This window comes from Macaca nemestrina, chromosome 11, assembly GCF_043159975.1.
Source record: "Macaca nemestrina isolate mMacNem1 chromosome 11, mMacNem.hap1, whole genome shotgun sequence".
NCBI lineage: Eukaryota > Metazoa > Chordata > Mammalia > Primates > Cercopithecidae > Macaca > Macaca nemestrina.
This window is the reverse complement of record NC_092135.1, coordinates 69,954,965-69,977,911: the sequence shown is the minus strand read 5'-3', so window position 1 is coordinate 69,977,911 and position 22,947 is coordinate 69,954,965. Positions and strand designations below refer to the sequence as shown.

Here is a 22,947-nt window from a genome sequence, read left to right as displayed (position 1 = left end):
TACCATTCCAGTTGCCTCTCAGCCATGTGCAGGGGCTCTATGAGTTCTATTCGCTAGTGTGTTCTGTTATATAATGTATTATTTCAGGGATTAGATTTCAAGGTCAGTTTTTTAATCATGAAAAATGTACATATCATGTAACTAGTTAGCATTTAGAATGAAGACACTTTTCATGAAAATTCTTAGAAATGATCCAACTGGGAGGCACTATGGTAGTGAAAACAGCATGAGCTTGGAGGTCAAACAGGTGTGAGTTACCAAAACTTCTGAGACTCATTTTCTTCACTATTAAATGGAAGTAGTAGTGTTCTCTCTACCACGAGCTGATGCAAGCATTTGCTGAGACAAGATAAATAGATAAACCATCTTTTAAAAAATAGGTGCTCCATAAATCCTCCTTTCTTTTCCTTTTCCTTCTCTACTCTTCAACATGTTTACCTGAGGGGTCTCTAAATGCCTTCATTCATTCAACAACTACTTGATGAACTCATTGCATGTGCCATGCTCTGGATTAGAGAATTCAGTGGTGAACGAGGTGACAAGGTCCCTACTGTCAGGGAGCTTACATCCTTGTAGTGGGAGGCAGACATAAACAAATCAACAAATGCATTTGATTACATCAGATAGTGCTATGCATGATGAAAAAAGAACCAAAGTGGCACAGCATTGGACAGAAAGTTCTACCCCTGGTCCTGCTAAGAGCTATGTGATCTTGAGCAATAACAATAACAGTTGACACTGACTGACCAAGAGCTTACTGGTGCCAAGCTCGGTGCTGAGTACTTCAAAGACATTATCCTCTGAGGTGCAGAAGCTCAGTAAAATGAGAGAGTTGGGCTTCACAATCTTTGAGGTCCCTTCAGCTCTGAAACGTGTGCCTTCATTCAGCACCATCTGATTGTCATGCTACATCCCAGGCATCGGGAAGATGTAGCCTCTGATCAATTTTAGGACTCATGAAGATTTTTTTTCAATGTGGTTGATTACATGAAAGATCATCTTTATCAGTGTTATCAAGTTCAAGTACACAATCATTATAGGGGGAATCTTTTCTATGTACTTAAACTTGAAGCATGAAGTCATCAGGCCTCTAAGACTAGGATATCTGGATGAGGCTTTTGAGACATTCACTTTTAGGATGAACAGTGTTGCCAAGGTACCTGCCCTGCCAAATGACAGCCTCACTGCCGAAAAGATGCAGACACACCCACACATGACTGGATGGTAAAATTCGAAACGTCAGGAACACAGCCTGAACATATCCAATCTGTTGACAATTATGGTTCTACACTGTATTCAGCAATTTCACTTTCATAAGACACTTTTGTATTTGAAACGAATTCTTTTCTTTCAATCTGATAAAAGACACCCTTATAAATGTTGTCACAAGGCAACAGGATAATAAGGTGCCATACTGTGTTTATTCCACTAACTACTCGTTACAAATGATTCCATCTTTTTATTAGAAATAAAATCTGGTATTTTCACAGGTGAAATGAAGAAATGGGCATAAGTCATGGTACCTTTAGAAGATAATGGTCCTCCAATTAGCCTGGCAAAGAAAGAGGGGTGGGCCCTCAACTTTGTTTATCATAATATAAATAAGTAGTAAATTTTCTAAATGTTGAATGAGCAAAATTAAAATCCCCAGTATCCATTATATTCAGGGTCACAGAAAGGATACCCAAACTACAGTAACTAATGTAGATCAACGTAGAAATGGTCTCTTGAATTTCCTATATATAATTCATTTCTTGACAAAAGCACTGCTGATACCTTATAACTACATCTAATTTCCAACTTGCTACCACCAATATTACAACAAATCTGATGCATGATGACCATCTTCAGAGACAGAAATGGCCCCTCCGTCTCCCACACACTATCATTCATTCAGGATTCACTGCACACTGTGTTTTGATAAAGCTATTTGGGGAAACAAGACTCAAGTGCGTACTAATTACCATAAGGGGCAAGTGGACTAATGTGACGTTTTAGAGACACCAGTGGGAAATCACAAGAAACCTCAGGGGAGTAGAAGAGCCCAGAACAGCGAGGAGTTGCTTTGTACTAATTTGATCTTGTAAGAGATGATCGTAGTATTGTTACTGGTGATGACCTAACACCAACTCTATATCGGATTTTTTTAGGCAGTAAATCTATATGTTATTTGTTATGAATACTAGAATATTTATTGTTATCAAAGGTAATAATAAGACTTATTTTTAGTGTTACAAGAATTCTATCAGCACCTAGTCTGAGTTGAACGCTGAAAATTATAGGTAACTGCTTCCTGCGCTCCATGGAAGGACACACTGTGCAGCCTGAATGTCTCTTGAAATTGCTCTGTGTCCTCCGGATCCTGCAGCACATTTTTTCATATTTCAAATTTGTATTTGGAATGTAAATCTAGGTTACAGTTTTAAATATTTTCATATTCAGTAATAACATCCACTTCTAAAAGCTGCATTTTATTTTCCTTTATAGATTAAGCCTGAAGGTGGGATTATAGAATTCAAGTATGATGGAGGGAGGAATGCATTTTAAATAACTAATGTTGCTGCACACAATATGCCCTATATTTATTGGCCTCTTACTCAGGGTCCATTTTAATTGTTATCTGCTCATGCATCCTATACTACATAATGAAATGCTTCCATTTCACCCACTGAGCCCTGGGTTTTCATGTGCACCTTTACTAATGACCCTTAATTAAGCTGATTTTATCCCTGAAAATGTGAGTTTTCTTTTGGTCAACAAGTATTTTTAAGGGAGAGGTCTGAATGAACTTTCAAAGAGACATTTAAAATGCTGATTATTTTAAGAAGTTGTAAAACTGAACAAAGTACATTTGTACTCAAGTGTGGGCTACCAACACACATATTTTTCATTGTATGTTTCCAGGGAAGCACTTTCACCCTGCAGTGTGCCATCAATCCTCAGTTACGTTACATTGCAGAGGTATCAAATATCTGGGTAGAAAACAACACAATAAAGTAGCTTGGCACTACTTTACATTAGCTACCAATGTCAACCAGAGATAATATGTGATTTAAAAGACACCCTGTAAAATGTCTTACTGAATATATTTTTTTTCATAATGATCAGTAAACGCCAAAGTCTAGTAACAAAACTATTATTTATAGCATGTTAACATCTAATTGATTTTACAAATGGAGGCAATTATTTTGGATGAAGAGAGGAATGCCTGCCAGATTTAAATGATTTATGATTACCAAGAGAGAAAAACAACGTTTTGCTAATTCATTTTCAAATATGATTCTTACATTCATTGATGATTTTAATTTTAAACCAAATGATTTGCTTAATAATATATTAACTTTAACAACAAAAAAACCCCAATTTACTTTGTGACAGCAATCTGATACATTTTTAACTGTTTAAAAATGTTGCCTCCTACAGTAAGCTCAGAAGGGATGGTATCATAGGAATATATTTTCCAGGTGCTGATTTAGACCCACAGAAAGATTACACTTCATGAACTCCAACCAATTACTCAGAGTAGGAGCACAGGCTCTTACAGCGCTGTGTGCTTCAAGTCCACAAGAACACTGCAAATGCATCCATGCCTTATATTTCTTGACCTAAAACACTGACTGATTGCTTAACAGGTTTCATAACGTGTACAAATGTTGCTAAAGAAAAATTAAATAGTCTGCATCACTCGATATAACTCTTTTATTGATTTTTATAATCTAGTACTAAGGTGTATGTTTCAAAATAAATGAGAAAGATTGAAGGTTCCTTCCCATCTCCAGGCAACTTAAAGCAGAAGGGAAGCTCACATTTCACAAGAAATAACCTGTGCATTTGTTGAGGGAAAAAAAAACCACATGCACTACTAGGGAATGCCCCAGGCTGAAGCAGATACTGACTGCGCAAAGCTAAAGGACAAGAACCCTTGAAACTAAACAAAAGCAAATTCATCTGTTGACAGATGTTGATTACATCAAAGCAATAAGGAACTCCCCCAATTCCCAATTTTTTAAAACAATTAATACAGCTCTACAATATGCACAATAAGGACAAAGTTAAGTTTTTTAACTTATAATAAACGTTAGTAAACTTGTTTTAAAAGAGTTCCAGTTCAGTTACAAACTATTCTAGTGTGTTTTTAGCTATGGGCTTCTCCAAACAGTGGTTTATTCATTCCCATGGACATGTCTGGGAAGCCAAGTTGGCCATGCCATCAGCCCCTTCCTTCCAGGGGTTAACTGCTCTGGCTGCCAAATAAAATACAGAGTGAGCCATGTAATTATGGAGACAGTCAAAGGGCAGGCTCTATTTTGAAATCTATTTGCACAGACAAGGTCTTCCAATTGAACTTACAGGAAACAAGCTGGTAAAGAGCCTCCTTTTCCCCAGATGCTTTCCACACTTTTTCTCCAATGCAGGAAATCGTGGATATGGACACCATACACCACCGCTTCCTGGATTTCAAGCTAAGATGCCATTACAGAGAGAAAAGTGGATCTGTTTCGCCAACCTTTAAAAAATATTTTTTGGCCTAATTAACAGCATTTGGCAACAGCCTCTGGATGATAAAGTCACAGTGTTTATTTATTAAACAACATTTCTAAAGAGGATGCAGGCCCAGTTGGTATGCAGGTGTTGGAAAACAGCTCATTTTCTTTAATGCTGAAAATAAAGCACATAGCTGAATCTAAAATATATGGGCATAATACTTGTCTGAAATAAATATTCTACTTCACATCCAACAGTGTTATCCTTGAAATTATTTTTACCTAAGACCACTAAAACAGTAACAAAGATCCCACAGAAATAAAAAGGAAATGTGTAAAATATTTTAAGTGACAAAAAAGTCATAATTCACTTTTATGCTGAAGTATAAAAGTTCATCCTAGTTGTTTACTGCTCTAACTTTGCAATTTTTATGAGGATGCATCATTCTCATATTAAGGTAGGACTGGGCCACTACTACTAATAAAACTTCACCTCAAATGAAGTTGAGATGGATACTGGTCTGTATATGTCAGAATTCATCTACAGCCTGGGAGTCCTGGTTCTAGAAAAGATGAACTGGAAAGTCGGTCATAGAGCACTTCTGGGGAGAGGAAGGGCAGCAGCCTGAGGGTACCCTCTTCCAATAATAACAACATTTAAGAATGGTGCCCAGGTCACTGCAAAACATGACCTTCCCCAAGGCCTAATCAGGAAGTTGGCTCTGTACTATATCCCTCCTCCTTTAAATAAAATTATTAATAGCAACTGATAGAGAATAACATCAATGACAAGTTCAGAAGTGGTTTACGAAAATACTTCATTTTGCTTCTTTACAAAAGCTAAATCCAATAATATGTGATTATTCACTAATGTACACCACCAGCCCACAGGCATCTGTATTTAAACAAGAAGCATTCCCCTCTTTTTGGGAAACAAAAACACCTCAACCTACTCTAGAAATACAGATCTATAAACATTCCTACTTAATAATGTAGGCTCCTGCTTGTGAGTCTAGGAAAAAAAAATTCCTTTAGGCTGGCCGAATTATAGCTGGGGGAAGGGTGCCAAAGATTATAGTCAGAAATCAAATATAAAACTAAAAGCTGATTGTTTGGTGGGTAAGTAGAAGTTACATAGAAATGTTTAATTTGTACAATAGGGCTATTGCATGGAATTTCTCCATTTGAGACAAAAAAGTTTACTTCAAAATTTAAATTAAATTCATCTTTATAATCATAAAGTATTGAGTCACAATGAAATGGTATATACTTGGCAAATCCCATTGTCCCTCAGCTAAAGTTTAGAGAAAAGCAGCTTTTTAGCACTTCAACAATACACATACTCAGGCAACTTCTTAGACAAAGAAATACTGTATCCTTACAGAGGAAATAAAGAAGCTGTTTATTAGGGCCATGGTTAAAATGTAATAATTCATTCTAGTTGAGCCCTGTGAAAAATGTCATCAAAATATCATTTTCTTTGCCAGATTTTCTGGATGCCGTAATATCATTTAAACACAGAATAAAAGACAAGCTCTGATCAGAGTATAAGCACAACACTAAAATGAACTAAAACCAAATGCTCTGTCAAAGATACAGGAAAGAATTTCACACAGTCCTGGTACCCAGGGAATGCACACTTCTAGGTTAGCACAGAACATCTGGCAAATTTCAACCTTCCAAAGTCTCTCAAAAGAAACATTCCTGTTACCTCACACACTTTGGTTAAAGAAGAGGAAAACAGAACGATTTTATATTAAAGCACACAAATCAGAACCAGAAGTGCAATTTCATAGGAATCACACATGGAACTCAATTTTAGATAAAGTCTATATAAAAACATCATGAGTTTTTTAAAAAAACTGATATAGTGAGAAAATCCTTCTTTAATTCTTTTTTTTTTTTTTTTTTTTTTTTTTTTTGAGACGGAGTCTCGCTGTGCCGCCCAGGCTGGAGTGCAGTGGCCGGATCTCAGCTCACTGCAAGCTCCGCCTGCCGGGTTCACGCCATTCTCCTGCCTCAGCCTCCCCAGTAGCTGGGACTACAGGCGCCCGCCACCTCGCCCGGCTAGTTTTTTGTATTTCTTAGTAGAGACGGGGTTTCACCGTGTCAGCCAGGATGGTCTCGATCTCCTGACCTCGTGATCCGCCCGCCTCGGCCTCCCAAAGTGCTGGGATTACAGGCTTGAGCCACCGCGCCCGGCCTTTTAATTCTTAAAAAAACCTCCAGACCATTCATAAATACTACTGTCATATACTACTTAAAATATTAGTTATTTCGTATTAAAATACCAATAACAGAAGATATGAGGGCTTATAATCTATGATCAAAAGCACAGATTTAATATATTTTTAAAGTATATTAAAGCATTTGAAAAGAGCATGATTTCAGTCTTCATATTACAATAGTGTCAACTAAATTCTATATACAGCATGCCCTAGGTATTCTGTTGGATGTTTTTCTTTCCTTTTTTCTTTTCAATGGGCCATTTAAAGTTATTGCCACATAAGCAAACCATTGGGATGAAATAGCTCAGAGCTTTGACCAAAATTGTAGTATCAATACCAAAAACAAATAAGACAAAAAACAAAAAACCCTACATCTTAAACTTCCCGAGAAAATTTTCACTGTACATCTCTAAGTGAAAGGCATGGGATAGAAAGAAAACATGTGAATATCAGTCTTATCGTGGTATTTTGACAACAGTAGGAGTTTTGTCTCTGCCCTGTAACCAGTCAATAGGAGTGGTAAATCGGTAGGTAGATAGGTCAATAATTACCACCTAAAATAAGAAAGCTAATGCTTCAGGAAAACAACATATTTCCAGGCTTCTGCAGTTGAGAGTACACAGATTCACGACAACAGAAGCCAAGATCACTCACCAAGGAGTTATTTTCAACCAGAAAAATAAAGAGAAAGTATACAGTAACCTCTTTAGTAAAAGCAAAAGCTCCAAATTTTCTGAAGGCAGCTTTTTGGACTGGTATAGTTATGTTGCCACAAATAGTTTTACACTCAATTCCACTAGGTATACTTGGTTGACCATATGAATACTCACTCGACAGTTTTGGGTATTAATGCAAAAAGTACAATGTGTTAAAATGGCACAGGCTTAAAAGGGGAGCTCCATAGAAGGCTGCTTACAATTTGGCCCATATATATGTGTGTGTATGTATATGTATATAAACATAAATATAAATATGTATATAAGTAAATATATGTATATAGGTAAACATAAATATAAATATTTAAATATATATACTTACATATTTAAGGATATGAATTTTCAACTATCTGTTACTTTTTGTACTACAGATTAAAAATTAAGTCAGGCTGACACCTATAAACCCAGCACTTTGGGAGGCTGAGGGCTGCAGATTGCTTGAGTCCAAGAATTTGAGACCAGCCTGGGAAACATGGTGAAACCTTGTCTCTATAAAAAATACAAACATTAGCCGGGCATGGTGGCACACACCTGTAGTCCCAGCTACTTGGGAGGTTGGGGCGGGAAGATCGTTTGAGTCCAGGAGGCAGAGGTTGCGGTGAGCCGAGATTGCGCTGCTGCACTTCAGCCTAGGCAACAGAGTGAGACCCTGCCTTAAAAAAGTTAAAATAGGCCGGGCGCGGTGGCTCAAGCCTGTAATCCCACCACTTTGGGAGGCCGAGACGGGCGGATCACGAGGTCAGGAGATCGAGACCATCCTGGCTAACACGGTGAAACCCCGTCTCTACTAAAAAATACAAAAAACTAGCCGGGCGAGGTGGCGGGCGCCTGTAGTCCCAGCTACTCGGGAGGCTGAGCCAGGAGAATGGCGTGAACCCGGGAGGCGGAGCTTGCAGTGAGCTGAGATCCGGCCACTGCACTCCAGCCTGGGCGACAGAGAGAGACTCTGTCTCAAAAAAAAAAAAAAAAAAAAAAGTTAAAATAAAATAAAATAAAAATTTAAAAACGTTAAAAATTAAAACCACCACAATCACCAACAAAACATGTACCATTTATCTGTATATAGCAGGCTGCTTGCTTCTCATATCTGAAAACACTTAGCCAACACCAAGATTATTCACACAGTAAAATGACAAATTCATCATCTCATATTTAAAGTTTTTAATATTGCCACAATACCAAAATATTTGATGTGTAAAACATTTGAAACATATTTATTGTCTGAGGGGATGGGACACTTTTTGAAGTATACTGCTACTGGAGTGTTACAAAGAAACCTCAACCCTTGAATGCCTAATAAGGTACAGTCAATTTGGGGGTAAAAAAGAAGGAAACAGTGTGAAATTTTAAATTTTGTATTTTGCTTGTGAATGCACCATGAGAATTTCCTCCAAAAGATATGCTTTCCTATTTATATTTACTTGAGCTCTTGTTTAAATTGGTTTTCCTTCTCTGAGTACTATTGGTTTACTTAAACAAGTTAGTTAAATTTTTTAAGCCTTAGTTTCCTCATTTGTTAATGTGGATAACAATACCTTCCTCACAGGGTTGCTATGATAATTGTATGACATGATATATTGAAGGTGGCATAAGGTAAGCACTCAATAAATGGTAATTACTATCATTGGTTACCTGACTGTGGGAGGAGGTCACTCTAAAACGGACTAATCAGTAGGTAGAAACCAGCCTGAATTTTACAACGTGCCTTGGATAATCCACAAAGCAAGTAATTCACAAAGTAATCATGAGATCCTAGGTTGGGTCCCAGAGCTGCTACTTAAAAGTGACACTATCCAAAGCACTGGGCCTCTCCTCACTCCATCACAGGGCCAACCTGAACCCCAAATGAGACTGCAGATGTAGAAACACTTTACAAACTGGACAGCATTTCATGATTGTAGTGTATGAGAGAAGGCTCACACTCACTAGGATGAATTATGGACAGCCTAATTTTGATGTTTTCCTGAGAGTTCCTGCTGGACCCTTGCTAGTATGCTGATGGTTAATGATGAGGTCTAAGGAAAATTCCGTCCTACATCCATAGGCATAAAAGGCCCTGGCTTTTTTCAAGAATCATATCTTTCTAAATATATAAGAATACTTCTTAAATTTGTGAAAGGGTAGGATGGGAGAAATTATGTTATAGGAAGATTCTATTTTGCATTGAAGACATTCCCTGTAAAGTGTACTATCAAACAATTTTAAGAGTTAGATCGGAATGCTGCTATTTTGGCTGAGCGCTGTGGCTCACGCCTATAATCTGAGCACTTTGGGAGGCCGAGGTGTGCGGATCCCTTCAGCTCAGGAGTTCAAGGCCAGCCTGGGGCAACATGGTGAAACCGCGTCCCTATGAAAAATACAAAAATTAGACAGGCATGGTGGCATGTGCCTGTAGTCCCAGCTCCTCGGAAGACTGAGGTGGGAGGATGACTTGAGCCCAGGAGGCTGAGGCTGTAGTGAGCCAAGATCGCACCACTGCATTCCAGCCTGGGCAAGAAAGTGAGATCCTGTCAAAAAAAAAAAAAAAAAAGAAAAAAGAATTCAGCCTTTTTTATTCTGTTACTAAATACCATTCAGCCAATGCCGTGCTTAGCCATAAACTTTAATGTTGCCCTTGGTAACCTCAGTTTGTAAGAATCTAAACCTATTTGTCTTGGTGTGCAATCTGTTTAGCAGAAATATTTCAGAGCTCAACAAACCTTATTGTTTAAATGTATCAAGAAGTCTTCTTTGCATAAAAATTCCTCTTTATTAAACAGTGATACAGGAAGAACTTATTTACATTTCAAGCACTACCAACATAACATCACTTATGACAAAAAAGGCAAGCACTCCATAAGAAATGCTCAATCACTGTCAATCACAAACACTAAAATATACATAAACCAAAGCACGCCGTGTGAACTGTATTAAACTCAGCTAAACACAGAATTACCAACAGAACAAACAAAAAAACAAATAATTATCAGTGCCTCACAGACCTATTTACACAATACACAAAATAACTTGGAAAGGTGTAACCATGGAAACCTGATAGCCTAAATTCAGTGCCTTTAAATTTTGCATTTATTTAATCACTGTGCAAATGATGTCCTTACAAAATTTAAATATTTTTAAAGCTGTCAAAGCTTATCTTTGTTATTAGATCATTGATTGAAATAGTTTCAGCTATAAATTAGTTATCTTTAAAATTATTCAGAGACCAGTTTAATGAAACTATGATAAAAATGTCAAACAATTTTTTCTAATTTTGTCAGAAAACTATTATTTCACAACCACTGATTAACTGAAAAACTCAGCTATTTACAATAAGTCCCATAATAGTCAAGTAATATTAACAGACACTTTGACATAAAGACTTACCTTAAATTCATTCTGTTGCATGCAACCACCCCCACTTCCTCTAATTAGCTACTAAAACAGAAATGCTACTAGTTGTTTTGGTTTAAAAGTTGTTTTTACTGACAATTACCATTTGAAGAGTTTAATATTTAATGCTATAGTTAGTCCTAATGTCTTATATTTTATTTCATAATCTAAATGAGTAAAATATTATTTTGTAGTTCACTGCCTCCCACACTTAAGCTGTAATGTTCAGTGTGTATTTCATTATGTAGATGAGCAATGGATGCTGTCTGACATGATTTAAATGGGTCAACAGTATTTTCCTAGTCACATTAATCATCCAGACAGCTAAAATGAAAAAAAAAGGTCCTTGAAAACTAAAACTAGAGAATCTATTCACACAAATGACACTTACCATCAGTGGATTATCTAGGATGTGGTTAAGGAGAAGGAAGAGTTACAGACTTTGAACATATGTTTCATCATTTATTCAGAAACCACTTCAAGACCCTAGCTCTATTTTCAGAATTGAAGTAAACACCCACAGAAAGAGATTTCTGAGACACCAAAGTGTAATTAAAAAAAAAAAAAAAAAAAGCATTACATTGCAATCTTTGAAACTTTTTTCATTCCAGAAAAAATAAAATAAAATAAAATTTGGGAAGCCCAGCGCTAAGTGAGGCTGAGCCCTGAGAGTAGGGTCAGGCTTATTGTATATATGAAAATACACAACAGCATAGGTGCACCAAAATCTCACAAATCACCACTAAAGAACTCCATCATATATATATATCCTCCATGATATATATATCCTCCGTCATATATATATATAATCCTTTTATTTTGAGATGGATTTTCACTCTTGTTGCTCAGGCTGGAGTGCAATGGTGCGATCTCGGCTCACCACAACCTCCGCCTCCCAGGTTCAAGTGAGTCTCTTGCCTCAGCCTACCGAGTAGCTGGGATTATAGGCATGTGCCACCACGCCCGGCTACTTTTATATTTTTTAGTAGAGATGGGGTTTCTCCATGTTGGTCGGTCTGGTCTCAAACTCCTGACCTCAAGTGATCCGCCCGCCTCGGTCTCCCAAAGCGCTGGGACTGCAGGCATGAGCTACTGCGCCCAGTTTATATATGATCCTTTTTAGTGGTTTTGGAGCATTCCCTTATACGAAAGGATTATGTAGTACCTTATTTAAACAATGATGAGCATTTTGGTAGGTCCTTTCTGTTTTGGTTTGATTTTTTTGCTTTATATAATGTGCTTTTTCAAGTACAGTTGCATAAGTGATTACTTCTTTTTAGTTTAAATGTGTAAAAGTACTTGTAGGTTGGGCCGGGCGCGGTGGCTCAAGCCTGTAATCCCAGCACTTTGGGAGGCCGAGACGGGCGGATCACGAGGTCAGGAGATCGAGACCATCCTGGCTAACACGGTGAAACCCCGTCTCTACTAAAAATACAAAAAAACTAGCCGGGCGAGGTGGCGGGCATCTGTAGTCCCAGCTACTTGGGAGGCTGAGGCAGGAGAATGGCGTGAACCCGGGAGGTGGAGCTTGCAGTGAGCTGAGATCCGGCCACTGCACTCCAGCCTGGGTGACGGAGCAAGACTCCGTCTCAAAAAAAAAAAAAAAAAAAAGTACTTGTAGGTTAAGAAATATGCAAAACTTTAACTTATTTGCAAAACTGTTCACAAACACTGCAATTTGTATTACTAATGATGCCTATTTTCTATACCTTTACCAATAGTTTAACGTTAAAATCTGTTAGTCTGATAAATGAAAAATGGTATCTCACTTTTACTTATTTTTCTTCAGATACTCCTGAGGTTAAAGATCTTATCCTTTGTTTATTTCTGTATCCTCTTTTGTGAAGTCTTCTATTAGGCCTCTTGGGTTGTTTTTCACCTGATTTATTTATTTATTTATTTGAGCCAAAGTCTCACTCTGTCACCCAGGCTGGAGTGCAGTGGCACGACCTCCATCTTCCAGGTTCAAGAATTCTCCTTCCTCAGCCTCCCGAGTAACTGGGATTTCGGGCATGTGCCACCATGCCCAGTTAATTTTGTATTTTAAGTAGAGATAGGGTTTCACCATGTTGGCCAGGCTGGTCTCAAACTCCTGACCTCAAGTGATCCACCCTCCTTGTCCTCCCAAAGTGCTGGGATTACAGGCGTGAGCCACCAAGCCCAGCCTCTTCACCTGACTTATTTTATTTTTATTTTTTAGACAGAATCTTGCTCTGTCACCAAGCTGGAATGCAGTGGCGCGATCTCGGCTCACTGCAACCTCTGCCTCCCGGGTTCAAGTCATTCTCCTGCCTCAGCCTCCTAAGTAGCTGGGATTACAGGCACATGCAACCACACCCAGCTAATTTTTTTTTTTTTTTGTATTTTTAGGAGAGATGGCGTTTCACCGTGTTTGTCAGGATGGTCTTGATCTCTTGACCTTGTGATCCACCCGCCTCAACCTCCCAAAGTGCTGGGATTACAGGCATGAGCCACCGTGCCCAGCCCACCTGACATTTTTTTTTTTTATTTTTTGTATTTTTTAGTAGAGACGGGGTTTCACCGTGTTAGCCAGGATGGTCTCGATCTCTTGACCTCGTGATCCACCCGTCTCGGCCTCCCAAAGTGCTGGGATTACAGGCTTGAGCCACCGCGCCCGGCCCACTTGACTTATTTTTAAGAGTACTCTGTGAATTAGAAACATTAAACGTGTGTACTACATTGTTTCAACTATGTTTTTCAGCTTGCTTTTTGTATTTCCACCATGTTTAAAGTGTTTTTGGCCACAAAATTGGGTTTACATTGAATTTACAGATTAAGGACAATATGATTATAATTTTTTTTTGAGACAGGGTCTTGCTGTGCCACCCAGACGAAGTGCAGTGGTGCAACCATAGCCCACTGCAGTTTTAACTTCGTGGGCTCAAGCAATCCTCCTGCCTCAGCCTCCCAAGTAGCTGGAACCACAGGCACATGCCACCATGCCCAATAATTTTTTTTATTTTGTAGAGACAGGGTCTCACTATGTTGCCCAGGCTAGTCTCAAACTCCAGGATTCAAGTGATCCTCCTGCCTCGGTCTCCCACAGTGCTGGAATTACAGGTGTGAGCCACCATGTCCAGTTGACTCTAAAATATTTAACTGTCTTCTTTAAGATAAGAAATGTCTTCACATTTCCTACAGTGTTCTTAAATGTCCATCGGTGGAGATCTAATGCTTTCTTCATAAAGGCCTTGTACATTTCTTGTTATTTGTCTATCCTTGGGTTTTTTTAACTCCTTGGTTGCTACTATAAATGAAATTTTTATAATGGAATATAATGCTATTATACATAAATACAATAATTTTTATAAAACATTAAACTTATTTTAAAAAAACTTGTTTTAAAAATTGAAGTGTAATACTCTAATGTCATATTTTTATGTTCTTTCATATATCAAAAATCAAACATACATGCAGACGCACATATTTTCTCCATTGGAGGTTAGTGAGTTGTGACCAACTGGGGTTAAGTTGACTTTGTTTTCCATCACTGCCAACTCACCCCTCTCTTACCTTGCCTCTCCCCAAATATTATCCTCCCTCCTTCCAAATATGGAGTGCTGGACTGGATAAACTAAGAGGTGTTGGAAGTGCCAGCAAAGTAAAGCTCCAATAAAAGAATACTACTTTTTTTTGTAAGGATCTGATATTGAAAATATTTCTCATAGCCGGGTGCCTAAAATCCCAGCTACTTGGGAGGCTGACGGGGGAAGATTGCTTGAGTCCAGGAGTTTGAGACCAGCCAGGGGAACAGAATGAGATCCTGTCTTTAAAAAAAAAAAAAAAATATATATATATATATATATATACACACACACACACACACACACACACACACACACACACACACACACATATATACACACACATATATATATATTTTTTTTAATTAAAAAAATATATTTCTGGCCAGGCACGGTGGTTCATCCCAGCACTTTGGAAGGCCGAGGCAGGTGGAACACTTGAGGTCAGGAGTTCAAGACAAGCCTGGCCAACATGGTGAAACCCCGTCTTTACTAAAAATATAGAAATTAGCTGCGCATAGTGGTGGGTGCCTGTAATCCCAGCTACTGGGGAAGCTGAGGCAGGAAAATTGCTTGAATATGGGAGGTGGAGGTTGCAGTGAGCTGACATGGCATTACTGCACTCCAGCCTGGGCAACAGAGTAAGACTCCATCTTAAAAAAAAAAAACAAAACTATATATACATTAGGTCATTTCTTTTGGGGGATGAAATTAGTTGTTTCATTAATTCCTTTATGGACAGGCCACACAACACCTTCTTTAACCAATGATGAGCATTTAAGTGGGTTCTTTTTTTTTTTTTTTTTTTTGTCACAGAGTCTTGCTCTGTCACCCAGGCTGGAATGCAGTGGCACGATGTGGGCTCATGGAAACCTCCGCCTCCTGGATTCAAGCGATTCTTCTGCCTCAGCCTCCCAAGTAGCTGGGACTACAGGCGCGCACCACCACGCCCAGCTAATTATTGTATTTTTAGTAGAGACGAGGTTTCACCATATTGGCCAGGCTGGTCTCAAACTCCTGACCTCATGATCCACCCACCTCGGCCTCCCCAAGTGCTGGGATTACAGGCATGAGCCACCGCACCCAACCTTAAGTGGGTTTTTTGTTTGTTTGTTTGTTTTTGCTTTATATAATATGCTTTTGGGGGGCCTCAGACTCATTCAGTTCTTGTATACTGTTCAGTTCTGTAACTGTGGCTATCGCGTACAAGAAGGCCTGAATGTAACAAAGCAAACAGCACAATCAATTACGATGCTTCCCCTAGTCTTATAACAGTAAAAGAGATTTAAAAAAAAAAAAAAAAAACTTTGAATAAAAATAAATTTAAAACGAATCTGACACTCTGCTGAACAAGGACTCTGTATAGCTCTAGTTCCTAGAACCCTGTGTATTTAGTTTGATTTTCCCCTGGGAATAGCAGTATGTCTTAAAATTTTCGAAGAAAGTGTGGGGATCCTCTCACTATTGCTCCCTTAGGGCAAATGCTCTCCTGATGTAGTTTCCTCCACGTGTTTCAGAATACGACTTCCGACTCCACCTACTAGTCTGGAAGAAAATTACTATGCTGTATAGTTGACAGAAAAAACAAGACTTGTTGATATTTTTAAATATAGGTAAAAGTAGAGAAAGGGGTAAAATGAAATCCTTAAAGTTAAGCTATAACCCTGGTATACCTGAAATCCTTACAACTTTTTTTCACTAAAAAAAAGTTTTGGGCGGAGTGCAGTGGCTCACGCCTGTAATCCCAGCACTTTGGGAGGTTGAGGTGGGCAGATCACGAGGTACAGGTTCGAGACTAGCCTGGCCAACATGGTGAAACCCCATCTCTACTGAAAATACAAAAATTAGCTGGGCGTGGTGGCGGGCGCCTGTAATGCCAGCTACTCCGGAGGATGAGGCGGAAGAATCTCTTAAACCAGGGAGGCGGTTGCACTCCAGCCTGGGCGACAGGGTGAGACTCCGTTTCAAAACAAAACAAAACAAAAAGAAGTTTTGGCCAGGAAGGTGGCTCACGCCTGTAATCCCAGCACTTTGAGATGCCAAGCTGGGCAGATCACGAGGTCAGGAGTTCGAGGCCAGCCTGGCCAACATGGCGAAACCCTGTCTCTACTAAAAATACAAAAATTAGCTGGGACTGGTGGCGGATGCCTGTAATCCCAGCTACTCAGCAGGCTGTGGCAGGGGAATCACTTGAACCCGGGAGGCGGAGGTTGCAGTGAGCTGAGATGGCGCCATTGCACTCCAACCTGGGCGACAGAGCAAGACTCCATCTCAAAAAAAAAAAAAAAAAAAAAAGGCTGGGCCGCGGTGGCTCATGCCTGTAATCCCAGCACTTTGGGAGGCCGAGGCGGGAAGATCACGAGGTCAGGAGATTGAGCCCATCCTGGCTAACACGGTGAAATCCCGTCTCTACTAAAAATACAAAAAATTAGCCGGGCGTGGTGGTGGGCGCCTGTAGTCCCAGCTACTGGAGAGGCTGAGGCAGGAGAATCGCTTCAGAACCCGGGAGGCGGAGGTTGCAGTAAGCCGAGATGGAGCCCCTGCACTCCAGCTTGGGCGATAGAGTGAGAGTTGGTCTCAAAAAAAAAAAGTTTTAAAGGTATTTGCTCCATCACCCCCAGCCCGCAAAAAACCCACCACCAACAATACCAAAACTCATCCTTCCTGAAGACTTCTAAGAAGCGTAGGAAATGAAAGGGTTATTTTAATTCTGGGATGCCCTGTTCTTATGTGAAAATACAAAGAAAGCAGTTAGGAACAGCCCCAGCACTAGTGCTTCTTGATGGTCAAAACTATACAACTGTACACACATTTTTAATTTGCAGTTCACAGCCACAGTGTTTCCTGGGAGTAACCCTGAGGCCTGGAGTTGTAGCTGCTCATTACCCCATACAAGTCAAACTCCTGAAGTGCACTAGAGCACGAGTGTGGGTCTGGACACTTAATTATTTCTGAGCATAGTATGACATAAGGTACTAGCTGGGATCTAAAAGTTTTTGAGACTTGGCCATTGTGATGATGTACAGAGAGGCAGGAGGTCTTCTCAGGAGTTAAACACGAGGAGGGTTGGAGAAACACTGCAGAGTGAAGAAAGTCCCATTCCCACCTTTGTGTTATGAAACCTTAGGTGGCAAGTAGATTTTTGCAGAATGTAGGTATCTCAGGGACAATATATAAAATAGGAAGGCTATAAATCCTGTAAAGGAGGTAGCAGTGGACTAAAATGGACAGAATTTATACTTATAGCTAATGTTTCATCACTACCAAATCCACCCTGCTCCCAACTCCATTGCTGTGACTAGATGATGCTGACTTTAATGAGTAATCTGAAACACTGGCAATATTTGGGTTTGGTGATGGCTAACTTCAGACCTCATAAATATTATGTAACCCTAGTCTTTTTGCCTCTAGCCAACCAGACTGACTGCATAAATGGCAAACTGACATTGAGAATTTATGAGCTCTGCTGCATTAGTAATGCACATTTCCTTTTGAATTATTCTAGCCTGTAGCCTGAAGCAGATTATAATTATCATTCCTTTTGCCGCACAAGTCTGAAGATCTACGAGTGGTTCAGGTAGCTACATGAATATATTTCAGTGTTTTAGGGGGGGTTGGTAAATAAAAACCCATATGTCACAAATGAAAAACAGATGAATATATATATTGCTACAATTTTAAAAATATCCTAGCTAACTAAAATTTGGTCTCAGTCACAGTATATCCATAGAAAATGTTTCTCTATCTTACTGAGATGTTTTTCTCTTTACCGTCAAAAAAATGATGTTAGTATTGTTCAGTTTACTTGGAGCAGTGTTCAGGTGGTCAATGATCTATGCCATGGATAAAGTTAGCTCTACACTAAGATACATACATGGTCTTAGCTGTTTGGAATGCATTTTCCGACATGAACAATGCAGCTAAGTTCTCAGCTAGCCCAAAAGCTCATAAGACAAATAAACTACTACACAATTGCAATGAAAACAAAAAACTAGGAAACAATACAGCTGTAAGCATATATTTTAGCCACATTATAGGTTTTTTCAGCTGGCCTGGGAATGTTGCTGCCATTTACAACATGGTTTCTAAAGGATAACATGTTCCACATTTTTGGACAATTAAGGAAAATGAAACATCCACTTACTGCTTCCTACCACATATTCTCAGCCATTTCCACCCAAACCCTAAGCGACAGAAGGTGAAGGCTGAGTGTCCCCAGGAAAATCTAGAGAGTAAAGGGAGAGGGCCAAGTCCTGTCCCTTCCTGTAATACCTGTACCAGCCCCAGAGCCAAGATTCTCATGCTGCTTCAGCTTCTTTCAGCTTCTATAGCAAGTGAAAGGAAGTAAGTATCTGTCTTGAAGTTCGAGCAAACCTGCTTTCCTAAATGTTATCACCAGAAAGAACATGTCAAGCCCAAATACAGTCACCCGGAGACAAAACATGGTGGCTCTGGAGGACTAACGTCACTCGAACCAGAACCCACCAACAGGGATAGGAGGTCTAGATGTTAAGTGTTCAGAACCCAGATGGAACCAGTGAAGCTCAACTATTGAGCTTCAGCTCTGGCTCTATGATTTACTAGCTTACAATCTTCAGCAAGTTACTTAACCATTTAATGCCTCAGTTTCTTCATCTGTTAAAAAATGGGGAAATAAAAAACTGTTGTAAAGATTAAATGAGTTTACATATCTTAAGAGTTCATTAGCACAGGCATGTAGCAATTGATAAATTGAGCTATCACTTATAGGTTTAATATCACAACAAGTGAAAAAGGTACAAAAATGCTCTCTCCTTTTTTAAAGCTATACTATTTTTTTTTTTCTGGTCTCTAGCATAGCAATTGTTAGGTAGGAAGATGTAATTTAGCAAGTAGATAGCGATGACCAGAAAGAGTCTCTGTACCTCTGAAATATTCACACACACACCAAATAAAACCTAGACTTTTTTTTTTTTTTTCTCGAGATGGCGTTTCGCTCTTGTTGCCCAGGCTGGAGTGCAATGGCACAATTTTGGCTTACGGCAACCTCTGCCTCCCAGGTTCAAGCAATTCTCCTGCCTCAGCCTCCCAAGTAGCTGGGATTACAGGTATGCACCACCATGCCCGGCTAATGTTTTTGTATTTTTAGTAGAGACAGGGTTTCTCCATGTTGGTCAGGCTGGTCTTCAACTCCCGACCTCAAGTGATCCACCCACCCTGGCCTCCCAAAGTGCTGGAATTACAGGCGTGAGCCACCGCCCCCAGCCATAAAACCTAGACTTTAACATTACAAGTACATATAAGTAACAGACAAGAGTAAACTTACCTATGTTGTTTTACTACTAATATTTTAAAAGAAAGCATTTTAAAAGTCTGACAATGCCAAGTACAGGTGGAAGATGTAGGACAACAAGATCTCTCAAATACTACTGGAGAGTCAACTGGTACAACCACCTTGGAAAACTGCCTGTCAATTATGAAGTCACTAATTCAATCCTAGGTATACACATAAAAGAAATACATACAGAAGTGCACCCAAAAGACATACACAGAATGTTTGTCATAGAAAAAGGTGGAATCGGGCCGGGCGCAGTGGCTCACGCCTGTAATCCCAGCACTTTGGGAGGCCAAGGTGGGCAGATCATGAGGTCAGGAGATTGAGACCATCCTGGCTAACACAGTGAAACCCCGTCTCTACCAAAAATACAAAAAATTAGCCGGGAGTGGTGGCGGGTGCCTGTAGTCCCAGATACAGGAGGCTGAGGCAGGAGCATGGCGTGAACCCAGGAGGGAGAGCTTGCAGTGAGCTGAGATCATGCCACTGTACTCCAGCCTGGGCGACAGAGTGAGACTCCATCTCAAAACAAAACAAACAAACAAACAAAAAAATAAAACACAGTACAGTAGTTATATAGGTATTTGCTTTATAATCATTCATTAAATTGTACATTTCTTTTACAAGTTTCTCTCTATATATTTCACAATAAAATGCTGGGAGGTAGGAAGGAAGAAATGAGGCCAGAATTAGAAAATAAAGCAACCAAAAAAAAAAAGGAAGAAAAAAGAAAAAAATTCTAACAATCAGGGTTTCTCTATATTTTGAAGAAATAAATTTAAAATCTTTATTGATGTGTTAAATTCAAGCAATTTCTTTAAATCAAGAAAAATAAGAAATCAGAAATAATTTGCAATTCTTTTTTTTTTTTTTTTTTTTTTGAGACAGAGTCTTGCTCTGTCGCCCAGGCTGGAGCACAGTGGCCGGATCTCGGCTCACTGCAAGCTCCGCCTCCCGGGTTTACGCCATTCTCCTGCCTCAGCCTCCCGAGTAGCTGGGACTACAGGCGCCCGCCACCTCGCCCGGCTAGTTTTTTTTTTTTGTATTTTTTAGTAGAGACGGGGTTTCACTGTGTTAGCCAGGATGGTCTCGATCTCCTGACCTCGTGATCCGCCCGTCTCGGCCTCCCAAAGTGCTGGGATTACAGGCTTGAGCCACCGCGCCCGGCCAATAATTTGCAATTCTTACTATACAGGGAAAACATTAATAGCACAGTTGTCTATACGACATTTAATTGACTAGGCCATGAGAAATTTCTTTTGCAAATTTTTAAAAATAAAGTCTTATAATTACTCTATTACTACAAACTAATGGATAAAACCCTTGTTGGATACATAACTATATTCTTATTCCAAAGCTTCTTAATTGATATAATCTATCTAGACAGCCATACTGCTTGTTGGAGCAGAAAAAGCTACTAAATTTTCTAAGCAGAAAACCTGGATCCTTTCAGGAACTTTATAATAATAAAACAGTTGATATATTTGTAGTAATTTACAAAGTAACCTCATACATATTATTAAGTTTGGCACAACAACCTGAACCAGGTGGTAAACTGGGAATATACACTTGTACCTATTGTTTAGGTAACCCCCCAACCAGAAATAACACAAAAAACAAAAAAACCTGAGACTTGTGGAGGTTAATGAATTTGTCCACGATCACAAATTTACAAGTGGTAAATCTGGGATTTACCTAAGCCTATTTGAAAAACTTTTTATTATAGAAAATTTCAAAACCACACAAAAGTAGATTAGTGTAACAAATCCCCATGTATCTATCATTCAGCTTCAACAATGGCCAATGGATGGCCAATCTTGTTTCATCTATAATCATCATCCCTTCCCACTGGATAATTTTGAAGCCAATCCAGATATCATATAATTTCATCTGTAAATATTTCCATGTGTGTATCTAAAAGATGAGGTGTTTTTTTTTTTTGTTTTTTTGTTTTTTTGAGATGAAGTCTTGCTCTGTTGCCCAGGCTGGAGTACAATGGCATGATCTCTGCTCACCACAACCTCTGCCTCCTGGGTTCAAGTGATTCTCTTGCCTTAGCCTCCTGAGTAGCCAGGATTACAGGCGTGCACCACCACTGCCAGCTAATTTTTTGTATTTTTAGCAGAGACAGGGTTTCACCATGTTGGCCAGGCTGGTCTCAAACTCCTGACTTCGTGATCTGCCCGCCTCAGCCACCCAAAGTGCTGCAGGCCGTGAGCCACCATACTAGGTCTGTGAGGAGAACTCTCTTTAATGGTTTAATAATATAATATTATACCTTTAAAAATCAACAATAGTTCCTTAGTACCATCGAATATTTCATCAGCCTTATTCTCCTTTTGTCATATATTCTTTTTTAAATTAAACAAATGGGCTGGGCACGGTGGCTCACGCCTGTAATCCCAGCACTTTGGGAGGCTGAGGCAGGCACATCACTTGAGGTCAGGAATTCAAAACCAGCCTGGCAACATAGTGAAACCTTGCCTCTCTAAAAATACAAAAAAATTAGCCCGGGCATGGTGGCAGACACCTGTAATCCCAGTTACTTGGGAGGCTGAGGCAAGGAGAATTGCTCGAACCTGGGGGGCGGAGGTTGCAGTGAGCCAAGATCACACCACTGCACTCCGGGCTGGGCGACAGAGCGAGATTCCGTCTCAAAAAAAAAAAAAAAAAAAAAAATTAAACAAATGGATTATTAAAATAGGAGCCAAATAAGGTCTATTGTACTTGATTGCTATGTCTCTTATGCCAGTTTTAATGAATTCTTCTCTTTTTTCTTTCTCGTAAATTATTTGTTAAGGAAATGAATTTGTCTCTAGCACTTCTCACATTCTGTAATTTACTAGTTGTATCTGGGTGGTGTCAATTAACATGCTTCTCTGTCCTTTGTATTTCCTGTAGACATATTAAACCTAGGGATTTGTTCTGATTCAAGTATGATTTTTTATTTTTATTTATTTATTTTGAGACAGAGTCTTGCTCTGTCGCCCAGGCTGGAGTGCAGTGGCGCGATCTCAGCTCACTGCAAGCTCCGCCTCCCAGGTTCACGCCATTCTCCTGCCTCAGCCTCCGGTGTAACTGAGACTATAGGCGCCCGCCACCAGGCCCGGCTAATTTTTTGTATTTTTAGTAGAGACGGTGTTTCAGTGTATTAGCCAGGATGGTCTCGATCTCCTGACCTCGTGATCCACCTGCCTTGGCCTCCCAAAGTGTTGAGATTACAGATGTGAGCCACCACGCCTGGCCTCAAGTTCAGTCTTTTTGCAAGAATATTTAATGGACAGCAGTGTG

The 22,947-nt window shown here is 39.5% G+C and overlaps 1 protein-coding gene across 1 annotated transcript in view; it reads right to left on the bottom strand.

Annotated features, from left to right (window-relative positions):
- The window catches only part of LOC105483240 (methionyl aminopeptidase type 1D, mitochondrial), a 94,682-nt gene that overhangs the window by 26,325 nt on the left and 45,410 nt on the right, over positions 1-22,947 (bottom strand). The gene's annotated exons all lie outside the window — the stretch shown is intronic.